Source organism: Rattus norvegicus, chromosome 5, assembly GCF_021556685.1.
Source record: "Rattus norvegicus strain SHRSP/BbbUtx chromosome 5, alternate assembly SHRSP_T2T, whole genome shotgun sequence".
Lineage (NCBI taxonomy): Eukaryota > Metazoa > Chordata > Mammalia > Rodentia > Muridae > Rattus > Rattus norvegicus.
Window position 1 is genome coordinate 95,459,454 of NC_141538.1, and position 19,087 is coordinate 95,478,540.

A 19,087-nucleotide genomic window follows, 5' to 3' on the forward strand; every position below is an offset into this window, starting at 1 on the left:
TTTAAAAAACTTTCTATGAGAAATTCTACTACTGAATTCAGAGAGAGCTCATTACATTTTACATACTGTTTTAAGTCCTGGAAAGCTATATCATCTAGTCAAACCTTCTGGGATATGTGATTTTAATAATACCTTTTTTGTTTTTGTTCCCCTTTTTATTTTGTGGGTGTTTTGTTTGTGGGTATTTATGTCTGCATCACATGCATGCAGTGCTTGAGGAGGCCACAAGAGTGCAGCAGGTGCTCTGGAATTGGAATTAAAAATGTTTGAAAGCCACCAAGTAGGTGTTAGAAGTCAAACTCCAGTCCTCTATAAGAATGGCCACTGCTAATTCCTGAACCAATGTTCTAGCCAGAGATAGCCCTAATGTAACCAGTAAGTTGTAGACAACTGAGAGAAATGCAAAGTAATGTTCACCCAAGACAAGCACATTCTTGTCACTAACTACCAATGCCTGTGCCGACTGGAAAAGGAGCTAGCTTGGTGCCCTTTGCACACTCCTTCCTCATTTCTGACTTGTAGCTACAGCTACACTTTGGATTTTCCTTTGAACTCGTTAGAATATACAACCAGTTCTCTTCTTGAAAATGTAAGCAGAATAATGCTACCTTGCACTATAAATACCACTCAAAAGAAACAGGAACTTAATCTTTAAATTGCAGTTTATTCTAAGAGCTGGGATCCTGGGAAGGCAGATTATGTTAACATCCAAAAGATCTGCATTCCCCTGGGCCATTTCCAATCAGCATATTTTATATAGAGTCAGAACAAAGGTAACTAATCATAGCAAAGACTGGTCAGCCTTGTCACTGGGATTCATGGTTTCAGTGCTTTTCTCTCTTATCTTTTCCTGCACTTTTCCTTCATTATCTTCTCTTTTATTATTGCAGGCATTCACATACTTACAAAGCCGCTGAGATTCACATTCCCTCCAAAGCACTCTCTGGGTCAAAGGGTAACTACACAAACTTCTACCCCTGTGTATGGGTTGAGCTATTTATAGTATAGATGTGCAAATTCTTTTTTAAAAGGTGAAGATCTAATGTGTTCTTACACTACAGAATGTAAAAGTGTCCCCAACTGTTTCCCCTGTCTCTTATACAAAATGCTTTTGTAAATGTTCTTTGAATCTATGGAAAATCTGGATTTTTATATCATCTTGAACATTATTCTTTCCTTTCTTTTTCCTTCATATTAGTGACTCTTGTGAAAGATACCTCCCTGACTAGTGTCACCTCCCCAAATGGAAAGGGACAGTCTGTTTGCCTTTTATATTTCTAATGCTTAACATACTAATTCTCATATTAAATTTCTACTTAATACATGTCAGATCTTTGAGAACAAGAAGACAGCAGTGTCTAAACTAGAGACATATTTTAAATAGGCCAGAGGCACAAGACTCTGCAAAAGAACATAAAGGTGATACAGTCCTCTTTGCTCCTTTCCTTCACCATTTACCCAAACCAATAAACTCTGCAGAACCAAGGTTGAGACCTTGAAACAAAATATTTTCATGTGTTCCTCTGCTCATCCTAACAGTTAAATGACATATCTGTGATAGCCTTTTGCAGAATAATATAATTGGCCAAAGAAATGAAGTTGGTAAGAGTGATCGTGTATACCTCTATAGGAACATTACTGCAGAAGGTTGTTTCTGCTTGGCTGGCTACAATGGAGTTTGATGAAGAAAGAACTCCATTACTTGATGATGGTTGCTCTGCATAATGTTTAATCCCTTGAAATAGCTTTAAGAAACTAACAGAATTAGTTTTTAATAATGAAGGTTGATGAGATCAGCAGATGATGTTGACATAATAACCACTTGGATGAGTTAGGCACACTCTGCTTAGTGATGCCCTGGTTCCATGTTATGTCTGCCGGAGTCATGGGCTGAGTGTCTCACTTCACAGTGGAGTAAACCTCACTGTGTGCAGTACCTTGGAATTGTACAGGACATATAGTCTTATTCTGTTAGGGATGAAATGTCATGCACAAGCCCTCTTAATCACTGATTCAATCTTGCACACAAAAGTACTTTCAGGAATGACAAGTATAGAGTATATGTGTGCAAGTGTCTGGCTTATTGGGCCTTAATCTAATTAAAGAGAAAGCAATCCAGTTAACAACAGTGATATAGTAATTGTTTTATGATCTGGAATTCTGATTTTGAGTACAATACTCATACATACAGTAAGAACATGAAATTGCTTTACCAAAAACATGAAATCTGGACTTGAAAGATTGCTCAGCAATTAAGCATGTACTATTCTTACAAGGGATCTGACTTTGGTTAACAGTACAACTATCTACCCCTCTAGTTCCAGTGACTCTGATATCTCTGGTCTAACTAGGAACCTACACACACACACACACACACACACACACACACACACACACACAGAGAGAGAGAGAGAGAGAGAGAGAGAGAGAGAGAGAGAGAGAGAGAGAGAGACTTAAAAACAATAGCAATAGATTATTTTTTAAAGCAAATAAAATTGGAGCTAGACTTTGTATGTTTCATATTTCAGGTAAAAGAAAAAACTATGCAAGTAAAGGTGGAAAAGTGGGACTAAATGTGGAATTTAGGGGCTAATCGGATCTGACTCATTTGAAAGATACAATTTATAGCACAGAAAAATAGAATAGGTTTGAAAAATGAAAGACTAGACTAGAGTTCTCAGGTAAACTACGGATAATGGAATGAATAATTTGGTTTGGGTATAAAAGCCAATCAATGGCCTCTGAGAGAGGAGATAACACCTGAATGTAGTGAATTGTGCAAGATTGTCTGAAAAGGAAAGTCCATGAAACTAACGGACAAGATGGAAACCTACAAGATTCTCAGTCAAAGGCAAAGTACTAGAATAAAATAAAAATAAAAAAGTTAACATAATTTGTATAAAAATAATAAGGCATTGATTCAACAGCAAAAATACTGATTCCATAAATCTATGTGCCTGGTGCTATGATGAGCAGTGAAGAAACCATGATACACAAGAAAGTCCCATGTTTGTGGAATCGCCATGTTGTTTAAAACCTAGAGTTGTAGCTAGAGATTTAAGCCAGCAGATACAGCACTGATCTCTCTCAGTACTTCTCAAAGAATTACACATTTTACAGAATTTGTATTTATTTTACCTATACCTAGATTTTGTGACTTAATACTCACAGTAACTCTATAAAACTGAAACAAAAAAAATGCTGGAGACATCACAAATATAGGACTAGTTTATAAAAGACAGGCTCTATCAGACAAAGCAGTGAGTGTGGCAAGTATAATATTAGCAAAAATCTCAATATGAAGGAGACCATTCACACTTTATCAAGAAAGTGCATAGTTATTAAAATTTAAGTGGATAAATTGATTGATCAAACTTAGGCATGATAATGATAATTTGCATACATAACAAGGTGGGATGTCAGAAAAAAAATTGGAGAAAGTTTGGACATAAGAGTCCTGTTTTGAGTTAGGTTACCTGGGAGCTATGGATAGTCATAATGGGGGAAACAATTCAAGAATCTCTACAAAGGAAATAATATTAAGAGCCTGATTATTAATTTGATACTAAGGTCAGTAGCTGGAAGACAGTTTCCTTATGTTTTCTTATCTACATAGCAGCTAAGTTCTGTTGTAGGTACACTAAGCAAGAGGTCAGAAAAAGTCTAAAAGAAAAAACAGTTGTCTAGGATACAGAGGAAAATTTAAGACTATAGAAGAATTTTGTTAAATAAATATAGATGAATTTAATATCAGATCTTTCTAATTAGATGACATAACTTCATATTGAGGACAGAAAAGATATTACCTCAGATTTGGATCTCAGTTGTAAAAATAAAATTATTTAATAGTCGGGTTATTTAGAGCAAAATCCCTGATACTACCTTCTACATTAGTTACTTTGCTGTTGCTGTGAGGAAATACCGTGACCAAACACAGCTTACAGAGGCAAATTTTATTTGGGCTTCAGGTTGCAGAGGGTTAGAGTCCATCATGGCAAGGCAGCCTGCTGCAAGCAACAGGCTTGGAAGACAGCGTGACTTCAGAAACAAGAAGCTGGCAAATGACTTCATTTACCAGACACACAAAGCAAAGGAAGCAAAAAGGAAATGGCTCAGGTCTTAGACTCTCGAAGCCTGCCCCCAGTAGTGTACTTCCTCCTGTAACGACAGAGATCTTAGCACTTTCAAACAGTACAACCACATGGGGACCAACTATTTAGATACCTGAGTTTGTAGGGGACATTTCATCCTTAAACTACCACACTATGCAAATAATTTAGTATAACCTATTGAAGATTGAACATTATATGTTTGTATAATTATCTCCAAGCAAAAATATTAATTAGGCATTTGAATTTGGGGTGGGGGAATGATTAACTACTTGTAGGACGATTTTATAAAAGTTAATTAATTAATTAATTTTGCATAATGATCAGGATTGCGCATTGTGCATCATACCACTGAGATACATCTCCATCCCTACAGTATTTGACTTATAGTAATAATTTCTCTAATAGGTTACTGTTTCAGCCAAGAGTTCTGACATATATGTCTCAGATTCAGTCCCCAGCAGATAATCTTAGAGAAAGCAGAGCTCATGAAATGATCTGAAAGGCCTTGACTTCTGTCATAAAACATGACATTTCCAACTTCAGGGGATCTTCCTCATTCAAGAACCATAGTTAATTGATGGAGTTGGAGGAACATTATAAGGAATATTGAGGATTTTCAGTTTATAGGAATAGCGTGCTGCCTAGTTCTTTATCAACTTGACACAAGCTAGAGTTCTCTGAACAGACAGAACCTCAACTGAGAAAATACTTCCATAAGATATTGCTGTAGGGCATTTTCTTAATTAGTGATTAATATTGGACAAACATTGTGGATGGTGCCATACCTGGGGTGATTTGATCGGGTTTTATAATAAAGCAGGCTGAGCAAGACTATAAACAGCACCTCTCTATGTCCTCTGCATCAACTCCTGCCTCCAAGTTTCAGTGCTGTTTGAATTCCTACCCTGGTGTTCTTTGATGATAAACAGTGATACGGACGTATAATCCAAATCAACCCTCTTCTCCTCACACTTCTTTGGTCATGGTGCTCCATCATAACAATAGTAACCCTAACTGGGACATGTGGTAAATCAGTACATCTGAAAAATCTGTAAAGATAAGCAACTTAAGACAACTTCCTTCAGGGAGGGCATACAGAAAATCTGCCTGATGTATTACTTTGGATTTGGCCTCTGTCCTTTTCATAAACAGTTATTTTCATGTTAGTTAAATTTAGCAATTAAAACAAAATATAACTTTATATAGCTGAATTCACAAATTCCGGGGACCGTCTTATAATAATGCTGCTCCTATGAGCTGACTGTCACATTGCAGGGAAGTATTGGTTAAAAGAGCAGTGAATGCTTCTCAAGGTTCAGACTTTGAGGACTGCCTTCAGACATAGGTTAGCCGTATCCTCTTCTAACAACCTCGGGACAAGGCATTGTGGCCTGTTCATTCAGAAATTTGAAAAACAATCATTTTAATTTTTTAAAACTTCAAAATGAACAGATTATTTTTTTGTGGTAGCAGAAAACAGGGAAGGCAACATGTTGTCATTACAGAAAGAGAAACAATTTCAGTGGTCAGCTCAAAATGGTCCTAGCTTTCCCTCTCCTTCTCCCATAAATTTCAGGCTTTGATAATATTTATGCTGTGTCTTTGGGCAATCAACTTGCACGTCCTCCAAAGAACGGCCCAAATAGCAATGCACTGATTATGCTGCTTCTTCCCAACTCAGTCGCTGTCAGGAGTGAAGTGTCAGATACACTTTTGACAGGTGCTATCACTAGAAAACACATGTTACAACGCCATTAGCATTTATATCTCTTCCTGCACACTTCTAATATTCTGAGATAATGACAATAGGCCAACTTACAGTCTGTTCCCAAATAAATGACTGATATGTTTAGTCCACATACATATCACATTGACATATAAGACACAGCATGTTAAAATGTCACTGGCCTCTATATATATTCCTCATACCTCTGGCATTCTACAGTAATGCCAATAGGGCAACTTGCTGTCCTCAGACACATGACTAACATGTATATACTCTGAATGGGTATTGCATTAGTGCACACACAGACACATGCGGACACACACACACACACACAAACAAACACACACACGTGCACCCAAAGGCACGTTAGATAATTAAGTGTGTGAGTTGACATCATAGAAGTCATAGATATATGTGTATTATATACATATGTGTATATATATGTACACATATATACATATTAATATATATGTTAATTGCTGGGGAAAGGTTGCAAGCATCTTAATTCCCCCAGAAAACAAAAGCTCCTAACACGACTAATAATTGAGTTTGAGTCCACTATACCAATATTTTAGTTAGTTAACTACTTTGGTTTTTTGTTTGTTATAGACTATTAAAATTGGATGCTCTTTGAATACATGTTAAGCTGCCATGTGGTAGTCTTAGCAATTTTGTATTATTATTATTATTATTATTATTATTATTATTATTGCTTCAAACATTTTACTTACTGATCCCTTGTTGCTTGATTCTTTATTGGACATAATCCTCAAGCCCTATTTATTGAACAAATTCACCCTTGACTCCCTCTAACTTAGCTATTTCCTACTCAACACTGATTTAACAAAATACTCTCCATTGGCTGTTAATATATTCAACTTAAACACTGCTGTTTGACCTTTGTAGATGTATTTCAGATGTTAACAAGGATGTCTTGGCAGTTTGAGATCTAGATTCAATTTAAAACTCCATTTAACACCCAGTGAAAGCTTCAAAGCCCTTTGCCAAATTCCTCGATCCTTCTGGGACTTCACCTCTGACTGTATACTTACACATCTTATGAAATATTTCTGGACGTAGATGGTTTTAGAGTCCTCTGAGTGCCTTTTTGTTTTGTTTTAAGGGTAAGTAAAACTTAGCCTCATCTCAATTTCAACTGAACCTCTTTCACTGAACAGAAAATAAAACAGTTTTATATTATTGGAGAAATAAGAGTAATAGAGAGGAATACCACTTGACAGCACCACAGCAATATCTAATTTAATCAGAAATTCCTGGTCTGGGACTATTTCCTTCCAGGGGAATTTTATTGGTTAGATCATGTTCCCCTCTTCATGATTTCTCTCAGTTATTCTTTCTTCCCTCCCTGTTCCCAAAAACACACCAAAGTTCTTATTTTTATGGGGTATAACTAAGCTAAAAGTATTGTTTGATGCTTAAATATTTATTTCACATGACTCACTTACTTTTCCAAAATATCAAAGTATTTTCTTCCAAAAGACAGGAGTTCTTCTGAGGAGAAATATACATGAATGATAAAGATGCCTCTATTCAACTTGTATGCGGGGACCTTTCCAGGGGTATTGTTTGTTCTTCGGGGAGGCATCTCTTCTCATTTTCATTATTAATACTCAGTACAAGCCAGGAATTAGTAAAGATGATTTAAAGTGGAAAATACCTCATGTTTAGCTTTATAGGGAGAACAGAGCACAGGACAGATATGAATTCTGTCCTTGAAAAGCTTGTGGAACTAGGAAACTGACTCAGTGAGTAGACACACTTGGCCCAAATGCCTGATGCTCCTGCCTGGAGCATCCATTGAGCTGGGAGGAGAGAAGCAACTTCATAAAATTGTCCTCTGACCTTCATATAAACACTCTCCTAAAACACGTCATGTCCATATACACACAATAATTGTAGATGATAATATATTTAAAAATCATGATATAACTTTAGAGTTCAGACACCAGACAAAATGGTGCTACTGCTGATAAAAGTCATGTCAATAGAAAATAACAGAAGAAATGGGAAAATAGAATAGAAACTGTGGGTGGGGGAGTGAGCTGGACTCCCAGAAGTCCTAAAAGCTCAGAGGAGACAACTAGTTCTGTCCATATTCCGGAACCAATAGAAACCCTCCTAGTGCCCTATGCACCCTCTGGGCACAGGTACTTAGCAGTATGGAGCAGGACCCTTCCAGTTTCTACCAGGACCAAAAGCCGAAAAGCCAGTCACCAGGAGCAGCTACACACCTGACAGCAGTGGTAAAACCAACTCTTCTGCTCCAGGCAACCTGCCTGGTGGCCTTAGGACACACAAAGGCAGAAGTCATCTAGTTTCTGGCTGTGCCTGGAGCTGAACAGGTCCCACAGTTCTCTGTTCCCAACTCCCTTTGGCGAAAGAGCTGGACTCTTAGAAGTGAAGACAATCCTGAAAGCTCAGGGCGACCACCACTTCTGCTCACATTCCTGGACCAAGAGCAACCTGCTTAGTGCCCTCTGGATACAGGAATATAGGAGGAGTCAGCAGCAGGAACTTTCATGATTCTACCTGCACCTGGAACTGAACTAAATCTGTTCCACAGCTCCCTGTACCCAAATGCTGTGGGAAGGAGAGCTGAACTCTCAGATGTGCAAAACATAATAAGAGCTCAGAAGACAAAACTACTTCTGCCCACATACCTGACCCAAGAGGAACATGCCAATGTCCTCAATGCACTCTGGGCACAGGGAACTAGGAGCAGTCAAGGTCAAGACCCTTCCAGTTTCTGTCTCTGCCAAAAGCCAAAAGTAGTCGCCAGGAGCACCTACACAACTGAAAGGAGAGGTAAGACCAACTCTTCTGCTCCAAATGACCCACCAAGAGGCTTTAGATCACACAAACCCAAGAATGGCGCTCTGTTGTCTGTTCCCAGATCTGGAAGAAAGAAAACATTTCTACAGGTGTACTGACACAAAGGCTTACAGGCAGGTCAAACCACCATCAGAGACATCAAGACGAGCTAACACCACAGACAACCTGATAGAGAGAGACAAGCACAGAACCTAAGCAACAGAAACCAAGACTATTTGGCAACATCAGAGCCAAGTTCTCCCACCAAAGCAAATACTGGTTATCCAAACACACTGGGAAAGCAAGATTTGGATTTAAAATCACATTTCGCCCAGACCCTGTGGGAAAGAGACCTCACCGCCTGGTCAGGTGGGCACACCTGAGGCTGCAGAGCGGAAGAAACCACCAACACTGCCCACCCCTGCCCACATCCCTGGCCCAAGAGGAAACTGTATAAGGCCTCTGGGCTCCCGCAGGGGAGGGCCCAGGAGCTGCAGGAACCCTGCCTGAGACACCGCCAGAACCTGAAGGAAACAGACCGGATAAACAGTTCTCTGCACCCAAATCCCGTGGGAGGGAGAGCTAAACCTTCAGAGAGGCAGACAAGCCTGGGAAACCAGAAGAGACTGCTCTCTGCACACACATCTCGGACGCCAGAGGAAAACACCAAAGGCCATCTGGAACCCTGGTGCACTGAAGCTCCCAGAAGGGGCGGCGCAGGTCTTCCTGGTTGCTGCCGCCGAAGAGAGACCGTGGGCAGCACCCCGCTAGCAAACTTGAGCCTCGGGACCACAGGTAAAACCAACTTGTCTGCTGCAAGTGACCTGCCTGGTGAACGCAAGACACAGGCCCACAGGAACAGCTGAAGACCTGTACAGAGGAAAAACTACACGCACGAAAGCAGAACACTCTGTCCCCATAACTGACTGAAAGAAAACAGTAAAACAGGTCTACAGCACTCCTGACACACAGGCTTATAGGACAGTCTAGCCACTGTCAGAAATAGCAGAACAAAGTAACACTAGAGTTAATCTGATGGCGAGAGGCAAGCGCAGGAACCCAAGCAACAGAAACCAAGACTACATGGCATCATCGGAGCCCAATTCTCCCACCAAAACAAACATGGAATGTCCAAACACACCAGAAAAGCAAGATCTAGTTTCAAAATCATATTTGATCATGATGCTGGAGGACTTCAAGAAAGACATTAAGAACTCCCTTAGAGAAACACAGGAAAACATTAATAAACAAGTAGAAGCCTACAGAGAGGAATCGCAAAAATCCCTGAAAGAATATCAGGAAATCATGAATAAACAAGTGGAAGCTCATAGAGAGGAGTCACTAAATTCCCTGAAAGAATATCAGGAAAACATTAATAAACAAGTAGAAGCCTACAGACAGGAATCACAAAAATCCCTGAAAGAATTCCAGGAAAACACAATCAAACAGTTGAAGGAATTAAAAATGGAAATAGAAGCAATCAAGAAAGAACACATGGAAACAACCCTGGATATAGAAAACCAAAAGAAGAGAAAAGGAGCTGTAGATACAAGCTTCACCAACAGAATACAAGAGATGGAAGAGAGAATCTCAGGAGCAGAAGATTCCATAGAAATCATTGACTCAACTTTCAAAGATAATGTAAAGAGGAAAAAGCTACTGGTCCAAAACATACAGGAAATCCAGGACTCAATGAGAAGATCAAACCTAAGGATAATAGGTATAGAAGAGAGTGAAGACTCCCAGCTCAAAGGACCAGTAAATATCTTCAACAAAATCATAGAAGAAAACTTCCCTAACCTAAAAAAAGAGATACCCATAGGCATACAAGAAGCCTACAGAACTCCAAATAGATTGGACCAGAAAAGAAACACCTCCCATCACATAATAGTCAAAACACCAAACGCACAAAAGAAAGAATATTAAAAGCAGTAAGGGAAAAAGGTCAAGTAACATATAAAGGGAGACCTATCAGAATCACACCAGACTTCTCGCCAGAAACTATGAAGGCCAGAAGATCCTGGACTGATGTCATACAGACCCAAAGAGAAAACAAATGCCAGCCCAGGTTACTGTATCCTGCAAAACTCTCAATTAACATAGATGGAGAAACCAAGATATTCCATGACAAAACCAAATTTACACAATATCTTTCTACAAATCCAGCACTACAAAGGATAATAAATGGTAAAGCCCAACATAAGGAGGCAAGCTATACCCTAGAAGAAGCAAGAAACTAATAGTCTTGGCAACAAAACAAAGAGAATGAAAGCACACAAACATAACCTCACATCCAAATATGAATATAACGGGAAGCAATAATCACTATTCCTTAATATCTCTCAACATCATTGGCCTCAACTCCCCAATAAAAAGACATAGATTAACAAACTGGATACGCAAAGAGGACCCTGCATTCTGCTGCCTACAGGAAACACACCTCAGAGACAAAGACAGACATTACCTCAGAGTGAAAGGCTGGAAAACAATTTTCCAAGCAAATGGTCAGAAGAAGCAAGCTGGAGTAGCCATTCTAATATCAAATAAAATCAATTTTCAACTAAAAGTCATCAAAAAACATAAGAAAGGACACTTCATATTCATCAAAGGAAAAATCCACCAAGATGAACTCTCAATCCTAAATATCTATGCCCCAAATACAAGGGCACCTACATACGTAAAAGAAACCTTACTAAAGCTCAAAACACACATTGCACCTCACACAATAATAGTGGGAGATTTCAACACCCCACTCACATCAATGGACAGATCATGGAAACAGAAATTAAACAGAGATGTAGACAGACTAAGAGAAGTCATGAGCCAAATGGACTTAACGGATGTTTATAGAACATTCTATCCTAAAGCAAAAGGATATACCTTCTTCTCAGCTCCTCATGGTACTTTCTCCAAAATTGACCATATAATTGGTCAAAAAACGGGCCTCAACAGGTACAGAAAGATAGAAATAATCCCATGCGTGCTATCGGACCACCACGGCCTAAAACTGGTCTTCAATAACAATCAAGGAAGAATGCCCACATATACTTGGAAATTGAACAATGCTCTACTCAATGATAACCTGGTCAAGGAAGAAATAAAGAAAGAAATTAAAAACTTTTTAGAATTTAATGAAAATGAAGGTACAACATACCCAAACTTATGGGACACAATGAAAACTGTGCTAAGAGGAAAACTCATAGCGCTGAGTGCCTGCAGAAAGAAACAGGAAAGAGCATATGTCAGCAGCTTGACAGCACACCTAAAAGCTCTAGAACAAAAAGAAGCAAATACACCCAGGAGGAGTAGAAGGCAGGAAATAATCAAACTCAGAGCGGAAATCAACCAAGTAGAAACAAAAAGGACAATAGAAAGAATCAACAGAACCAAAAGTTGGTTCTTTGAGAAAATCAACAAGATAGATAAACCCTTAGCCAGACTAACGAGAGGACACAGCGAGTGCGTCCAAATTAACAAAATCAGAAATGAAAAGGGAGACATAACAACAGACATATCATCAGATCTTACTATAAAAACCTATATTCAACAAAACTTGAAAATATTCAGGAAATGGACAATTTCCTAGACAGATACCAGGCACCGAAGTTAAATCAGGAACAGATAAACCAGTTAAACAACCCCATAATTCCTAAGGAAATAGAAGCAGTCATTAAAGGTCTCCAACCAAAAAGAGCCCAGGTCCAGACGGGTTTAGTGCAGAATTCTATCAAACCTTCATAGAAGACCTCATACCAATATTATCCAAACTATTCCACAAAATTGAAACAGATGGAGCACTACCGAATTCCTTCTACGAAGCCACAATTACTCTTATACCTAAACCACACAAAGACACAACAAAGAAAGAGAACTTCAGACCAATTTCCCTTATGAATATCGATGCAAAAATACTCAATAAAATTCTGGCAAACCGAATCCAAGAGCACATCAAAATAATCATCCATCATGATCAAGTAGGCTTCATCCCAGGCATGCAGGGATGGTTTAATATATGGAAAACCATCAACGTGATCCATTATATAAACAAACTGAAAGAACAGAACCACATGATTATTTCATTAGATGCTGAGAAAGCATTTGACAAAATTCAACACCCCTTCATGATAAAAGTCCTGGAAAGAATAGGAATTCAAGGCACATACCTAAACATAGTAAAAGCCATATACAGCAAACAAGTTGCTAACATTAAACAAAATGGAGAGAAACTTGAAGCAATCCCACTAAAATCAGGGACTAGACAAGGCTGCCCACTCTCTCCCTACTTATTCAATATAGTTCTTGAAGTTCTAGCCAGAGCAATCATACAACAAAAGGAGATCAAAGGGATACAGATCGGAAAAGAAGAGGTCAAAGTATCACTATTTGCAGATGACATGATAGTATATTTAAGTGATCCCAAAAGTTCCACCAGAGAACTACTAAAGCTGATAAACAACTTCAGCAAAGTGGCTGGGTATAAAATTAACTCAAATAAATCAGTTGCCTTCCTCTATACAAAAGAGAAACAAGCCGAGAAAGAAATTAGGGAAACTACACCCTTCATAATAGACCCAAATAATATAAAGTACCTCGGTGTGACTTTAACCAAGCAAGTAAAAGATCTGTACAATAAGAACTTCAAGACACTGAGGAAAGAAATTGAAGAAGACCTCAGAAGATGGAAAGATCTCCCATGCTCATGGATTGGCAGGATTAATTTAGTAAAAATGGCCATTTTACCAAAAGCAATCTACAGATTCAATGCAATCCCCATCAAAATACCAATCCAATTCTTCAAAGAGTTAGACAGAACAATTTGCAAATTCATCTGGAATAACAAAAAACCCAGGATAGCTAAAGCTATCCTCAACAATAAAAGGACTTCAGGGGGAATCACTATCCCTGAACTCAAGCAGTATTACAGAGCAATAGTGATAAAAACTGCATGGTATTGGTACAGAGACAGACAGATAGACCAATGGAATAGAATTGAAGACCCAGAAATGAACCCACACACCTATGGTCACTTGATTTTTGACAAAGGAGCCAAAACCATCCAATGGAAAAAAGATAGCATTTTCAGCAAATGGTGCTGGTTCAACTGGAGGTCAACATGTAGAAGAATGCAGATCGATCCATGCTTATCACCCTGTACAAAGCTTAAGTCCAAGTGGACCAAGGACCTCCATATCAAAACAGACACACTCAAACTAATAGAAGAAAAACTAGGGAAGCATCTGGAACACATGGGCACTGGAAAAAATTTCCTGAACAAAACACCAATGGCTTATGCTCTAAGATCAAGAATCGACAAATGGGATCTCATAAAACTGCAAAGCTTCTGTAAGGCAAAGGACACTGTGGTTAGGACAAAACGGCAACCAACAGATTGGGAAAAGATCTTTACCAATCCTACAACAGATAGAGGCCTTATACCCAAAATATACAAAGAACTCAAGAAGTTAGACCGCAGGGAAACAAATAACCCTATTAAAAAATGGGGTTCAGAGCTAAACAAAGAATTCACAGCTGAGAATTCATGGCTGAGAAAAACCTAAAGAAATGTTCAACATCTTTAGTCATAAGGGAAATGCAAATCAAATCAACCCTGAGATTTCACCTCACACCAGTGAGAATGGCTAAGATCAAAAACTCAGGTGACAGCAAATGCTGGTGAGGATGCGGAGAAAGAGGAACACTCCTCCATTGTTCGTGGGGTTGCAGACTGGTACAACCATTCTGGAAATCAGTCTGGTGGTTCCTCAGAAAATTGGACATTGAACTGCCTGAGGATCCAGCTATACCTCTCTTGGGCATATACCCAAAAGATGCCTCAACATATAAAAGAGACACATGCTCCACTATGTTCATCACAGCCTTATTTATAATAGCCAGAACATGGAAAGAACCCAGATGCCCTTCAACAGAGGAATGGATACAGAAAATGTGGTACATCTACACAATGGAATATTACTCAGCTATCAAAAACAACGAGTTTATGAAATTCGTAGGCAAATGGTTGGAACTGGAAAATATCATCCTGAGTGAGCTAGCCCAATCACAGAAAGACATACATGGTATGCACTCATTGATAAGTGGCTATTAGCCCAAATGCTTGAATTACCCTAGATCCCTAGAACAAACGAAACTCAAGACGGATGATCAAAATGTGAATGCTTCACTCCTTCTTTAAATGAGGAAAAAGAATACCCTTGGCTGGGAAAGGAGAGGCAAAGATTAAAACAGAGACTGAAGGAACACCCATTCAGAGCTTGCCCCACAGGTGGCCCATACATATACAGCCACCCAATTGGACAAGATGAATGAAGCAAAGAAGTGCAGACCGACAGGAGCCGGATGTAGATCGCTCCTGAGAGACACAGCCAGAATACAGCAAATACAGAGGCGAATTCCAGCAGCAAACCACTGAACTGAGAATAGGTCCCCCGTTGAAGGAATCAGAGAAAGAACTGGAAGAGCTTGAAGGGGCTCGAGACCCCAAAAGTACAACAATGTCAAGCAACCAGAGCTTCCAGGGACTAAGCCACTACCTAAATACTATACATGGACTGACCCTGGACTCTGACCCCATAGGTAGCAATGACTATCCTAGTAAGAGCACCAGTGGAAGGGGAAGCCCTGGGTCCTGCTAAGACTGAACCCCCAGTGAACTAGACTATGTTGGGAGGGCGGCAATGGGGGGAGGGTTGGGAGGGGGACACCCATAAGGAAGGGGAGGGGGGAGGGAGATGTTTGCCCGGAAACCGGGAAAGGGAATAACACTTGAAATGTATATAAGAAATACTCAAGTTAATAAAAAAAAATTTAAAATAAAAGAAAAAAAAGAGTCTATAATTTGAGGGGTTAATAGAAACTTATAAAGTAGTAGGGTATTAAAGTTCTCTTGAATAACAAAGCCAGAAAAAAAAAGAAATTATGGAAATGACACCCTTCACAATAGTCCCAAATACCATAAAATACAACTGTGTGAATCTAACCAAGTGAAAGATCTATATGACAAGAACTTCAAGCCTCTGAAGAAAGAAATTGAATAAGATCTCAGAAGATCTTTCCAGACCTTCCATGCCCATGGATTGACAGGATTAATATAGTAAAAATGACCATTTGACCAAAAGCAAAATGTAGCAATGGCTACAGATTCAATGCAATCCTCATCAAAATCCCAACTCAATTCTTCAAAGAGTTAGAAAGAGTAATATGCAAATTCATTTAGAATAACAAAAAACCCAGGATAGCAAAAGTTATACTGAACAATTAAAGAAATTCTGGGGGAAATCACCATGCTTTACCTCAAGTAGTATTACATAGCAATAATGATAAAAACTGTATGGAATTGGTACAGAGACAGGCAGATAGACCAGTGGAATAGAACTGAAGACCCAGAAATGAACCCACACACCTATGAACACTTGATCTTTGACAAAAGAGCTAAAACCATCCAATGGAAAAAAGATAATATTTTCAACAAATGGTGCTGGTTCAACTGGAGGTCAGCATGTAGAAGAATGCAAATTGATCCATTCTTATCACCCTGTATAAAACTTAAGTCCAAGTGCATCAAGCACCTCCATATCAAACCAGATACACTCAAAGTTGTAGAAAAAAGTTGGAGAAGAGCCTTGAATACATGAGCACTGGTGATAATTTCCTAAACAAAACACAAATAGCTTATGCCCTAAGATATGGAGCAACAAATGGGACCTCATAAAACTGCAAAACTTCTATAAGGCAAAGGACACTGTCATTAGGACAAAATGGCAATGAACAGATTGGGAAATGATTTTTACCAATCTTATATCCAGTAGAGGGTTAATATCCAATATATACAAAGAACTCAAGTTAGACTACAGAGAACCAAATTACCCTATTAAAAATGGGGTACAGAGCAAAACAAAGAATTCTAGTTGAGCAATATCAAATGGCTGAGAAGTACTTAAAGAAATGTTCAACATCCTTAGTCATCAGGGAAATGCAAATCAAAACAACCCTGAGATTCCAACTCACACTAATCAGAATGGTTAAGATAAAAAACTCAAGTGACAACAGATGCTGGCAATGATGTGGAGAAAGAAGAACACTCCTCCATTGTTGCTGTAATTGCAAACTGGCACAACCACTCTTGGAAATCAGTCTGGAGGTTGCTCAGAAATTTGGATATTGCACTACCTGAGGACCCAGCTATACCTCTCCTGGACATATACTCCAAAAATACTCCTACATACAACAAAGACATGTGACCCACTATGTTCATAGCAGCCTTTTTTTTTATAGTAGCCCAAAACTGGAAAAAACCCAGATGCCCTTCATCAGAGGAATGGATTCAGAAAATTGGATACATCTACACAATGGAGTACTACTCAGCTATCAAATCCAATAACTTCATGAAATTCATAGGCAAATAGATTGAACTACAAAATATCATCCCGAGTGAGGTAACCCAATCACAGAAAAACACTCACTGACAAATGGATATTAGGCCAAAAGCTCAAATTACCCAAGATACAATCCACAGAACACATGAAGCTCAAGAAGAATGACCAAACTGGATGTTTCAGTCCTTCTTAAAAGGAGGAACAAAAATATTCATAGCACAGGATTTAGAGACAAAGTTTGGAGCAGAGACTGAGTGAACGGACATTCAGAGCCTTGCCCACCTGGTTATACAGCCCATACATATACAGCCACCAAAACTAGATAATATTGATGAAGCCAAGAAGTGCATGCTGACAGGAGCCTGATATAGCTGTCTCCTGAGAGGCTCAAGCAGACCATGTCAAATACAGAGGTGAATGTTAGTAGCAAACCATTAAACTAAGAATAGGGTCCCCTGTAGCGAAATTAGAGAAAGGACTGAAGGAGCTAGTGAGGCTTGCAACTCCATAAGAACAACAATACCAACCAACTAGAGCTCCCATGGACTAAACCACTACCCAAAGACTGCACATGTACAGACCCATGGGTCCTGATGTATATGTAGCATAGGTGCCTCTGGCACCAATGTAAGGAGAAGCCCTTGGTCCTGCCAAGGCTGGACCCCCAGTGCAGGAGAATATCAGGGGGAAGGAAGGGAAGGTGTTTTGAGGGGGAAACGCTCTCATAGAAGGAGGGGAGGGGGATGGGATAGGGGGCTTATGAACGGGAAACCAGGAAAGGAAATAACACTTGAAATTTAAATAAAAAATATCCAATTAGAAGAAGAAGAGGAAGAAGGAGGAGGAGGAGGAGGAGGAGGAGGAAGGAGGAGGAGGAGGAAGGAGGAGGAGGAGGAAGGAGGAGGAGGAAGTAGGAGGAGGAGGAGGAAGAGGAGGAGGAGGAGGAGGAGGAGGAGGAGGAGGAGGAGGAGAAGAAGAAGAAGAAGAAGAAGAAGAAGAAGAAGAAGAAGAAGAAGAAGAAGAAGAAGAAGAAGAAGAAGAAGAAGAAGAAGAAGAAGAAGAAGAAGAAGAAGACGACAACGACTACCAACCAACCAGAGTTCTTAGAAACTAAACCACCATTCAAGGACTATACCTGGACTATCCCAAGACTTCAGCATCATATGTAGCAGAGGATGGCCTTGTTGGGCACCAATTGGAGGAGAAGTTCTCGGTTCTGCCAAGGGTGGATGCCCCAGTGTAGGGGAATGTCATGATGAGAAGGAGGGAAGTAGTGGTTTGGTGGGGGAACACCCTTGTAGTAGAAGGGGAAAAGGGATGGGATAGGGGATTTATGGATGGGAAACCAGGAAAGGGGATAACATTTGAAATGTAAATTTAAAAAATATCCAACATAAAATTAAAAATAAATACATAAATAATTGTGTTCTGACAATTGACAATGAGTGAAAGAAGGCCTGAAATAGATAACAAACCATGTTAATATTTACACATCTTCAATCTGGAATAAACTATACTTGATAAAATATGTATAGTATGGTTTTCAAAGTACAGAATATCACAGATACCAAACATTAAGCATTTTCAAACAAGTCTGTAATTTCCATCACTTAAAATATACATGTGGTTTACTTCCATGAATTTTAGCATATAGGAAGAAGGCTTTCAGGTCAGTGCCAGCACAGGGGTCTCTGGGCCCTGATTCTGGACTGTATGGTGTCTTCAGCAAGGTGCCATGCAGGTATACTTATATTTGTCAATAATTAACAGTAAGCAAGACCATGAATTTGAAAGAGAGTAACGAGGAGTATAGGGGAGCATTTAGGTAAAACAAATGTCATTATATTATAATGTTAAAAATTAACAAGAAATATGTCAATTTTAATTTGTATACCAAATTGTTTGATAGGGTTTTCTTTCCTTATTCTAACCAAAAGCAGTGTAGAGAGGAAAGGATTTAGTTCCTCTTAAACTTCCAATTCAAAATCCATCACTGAGGAAAATCAAGACAAGAACAGAGGCAG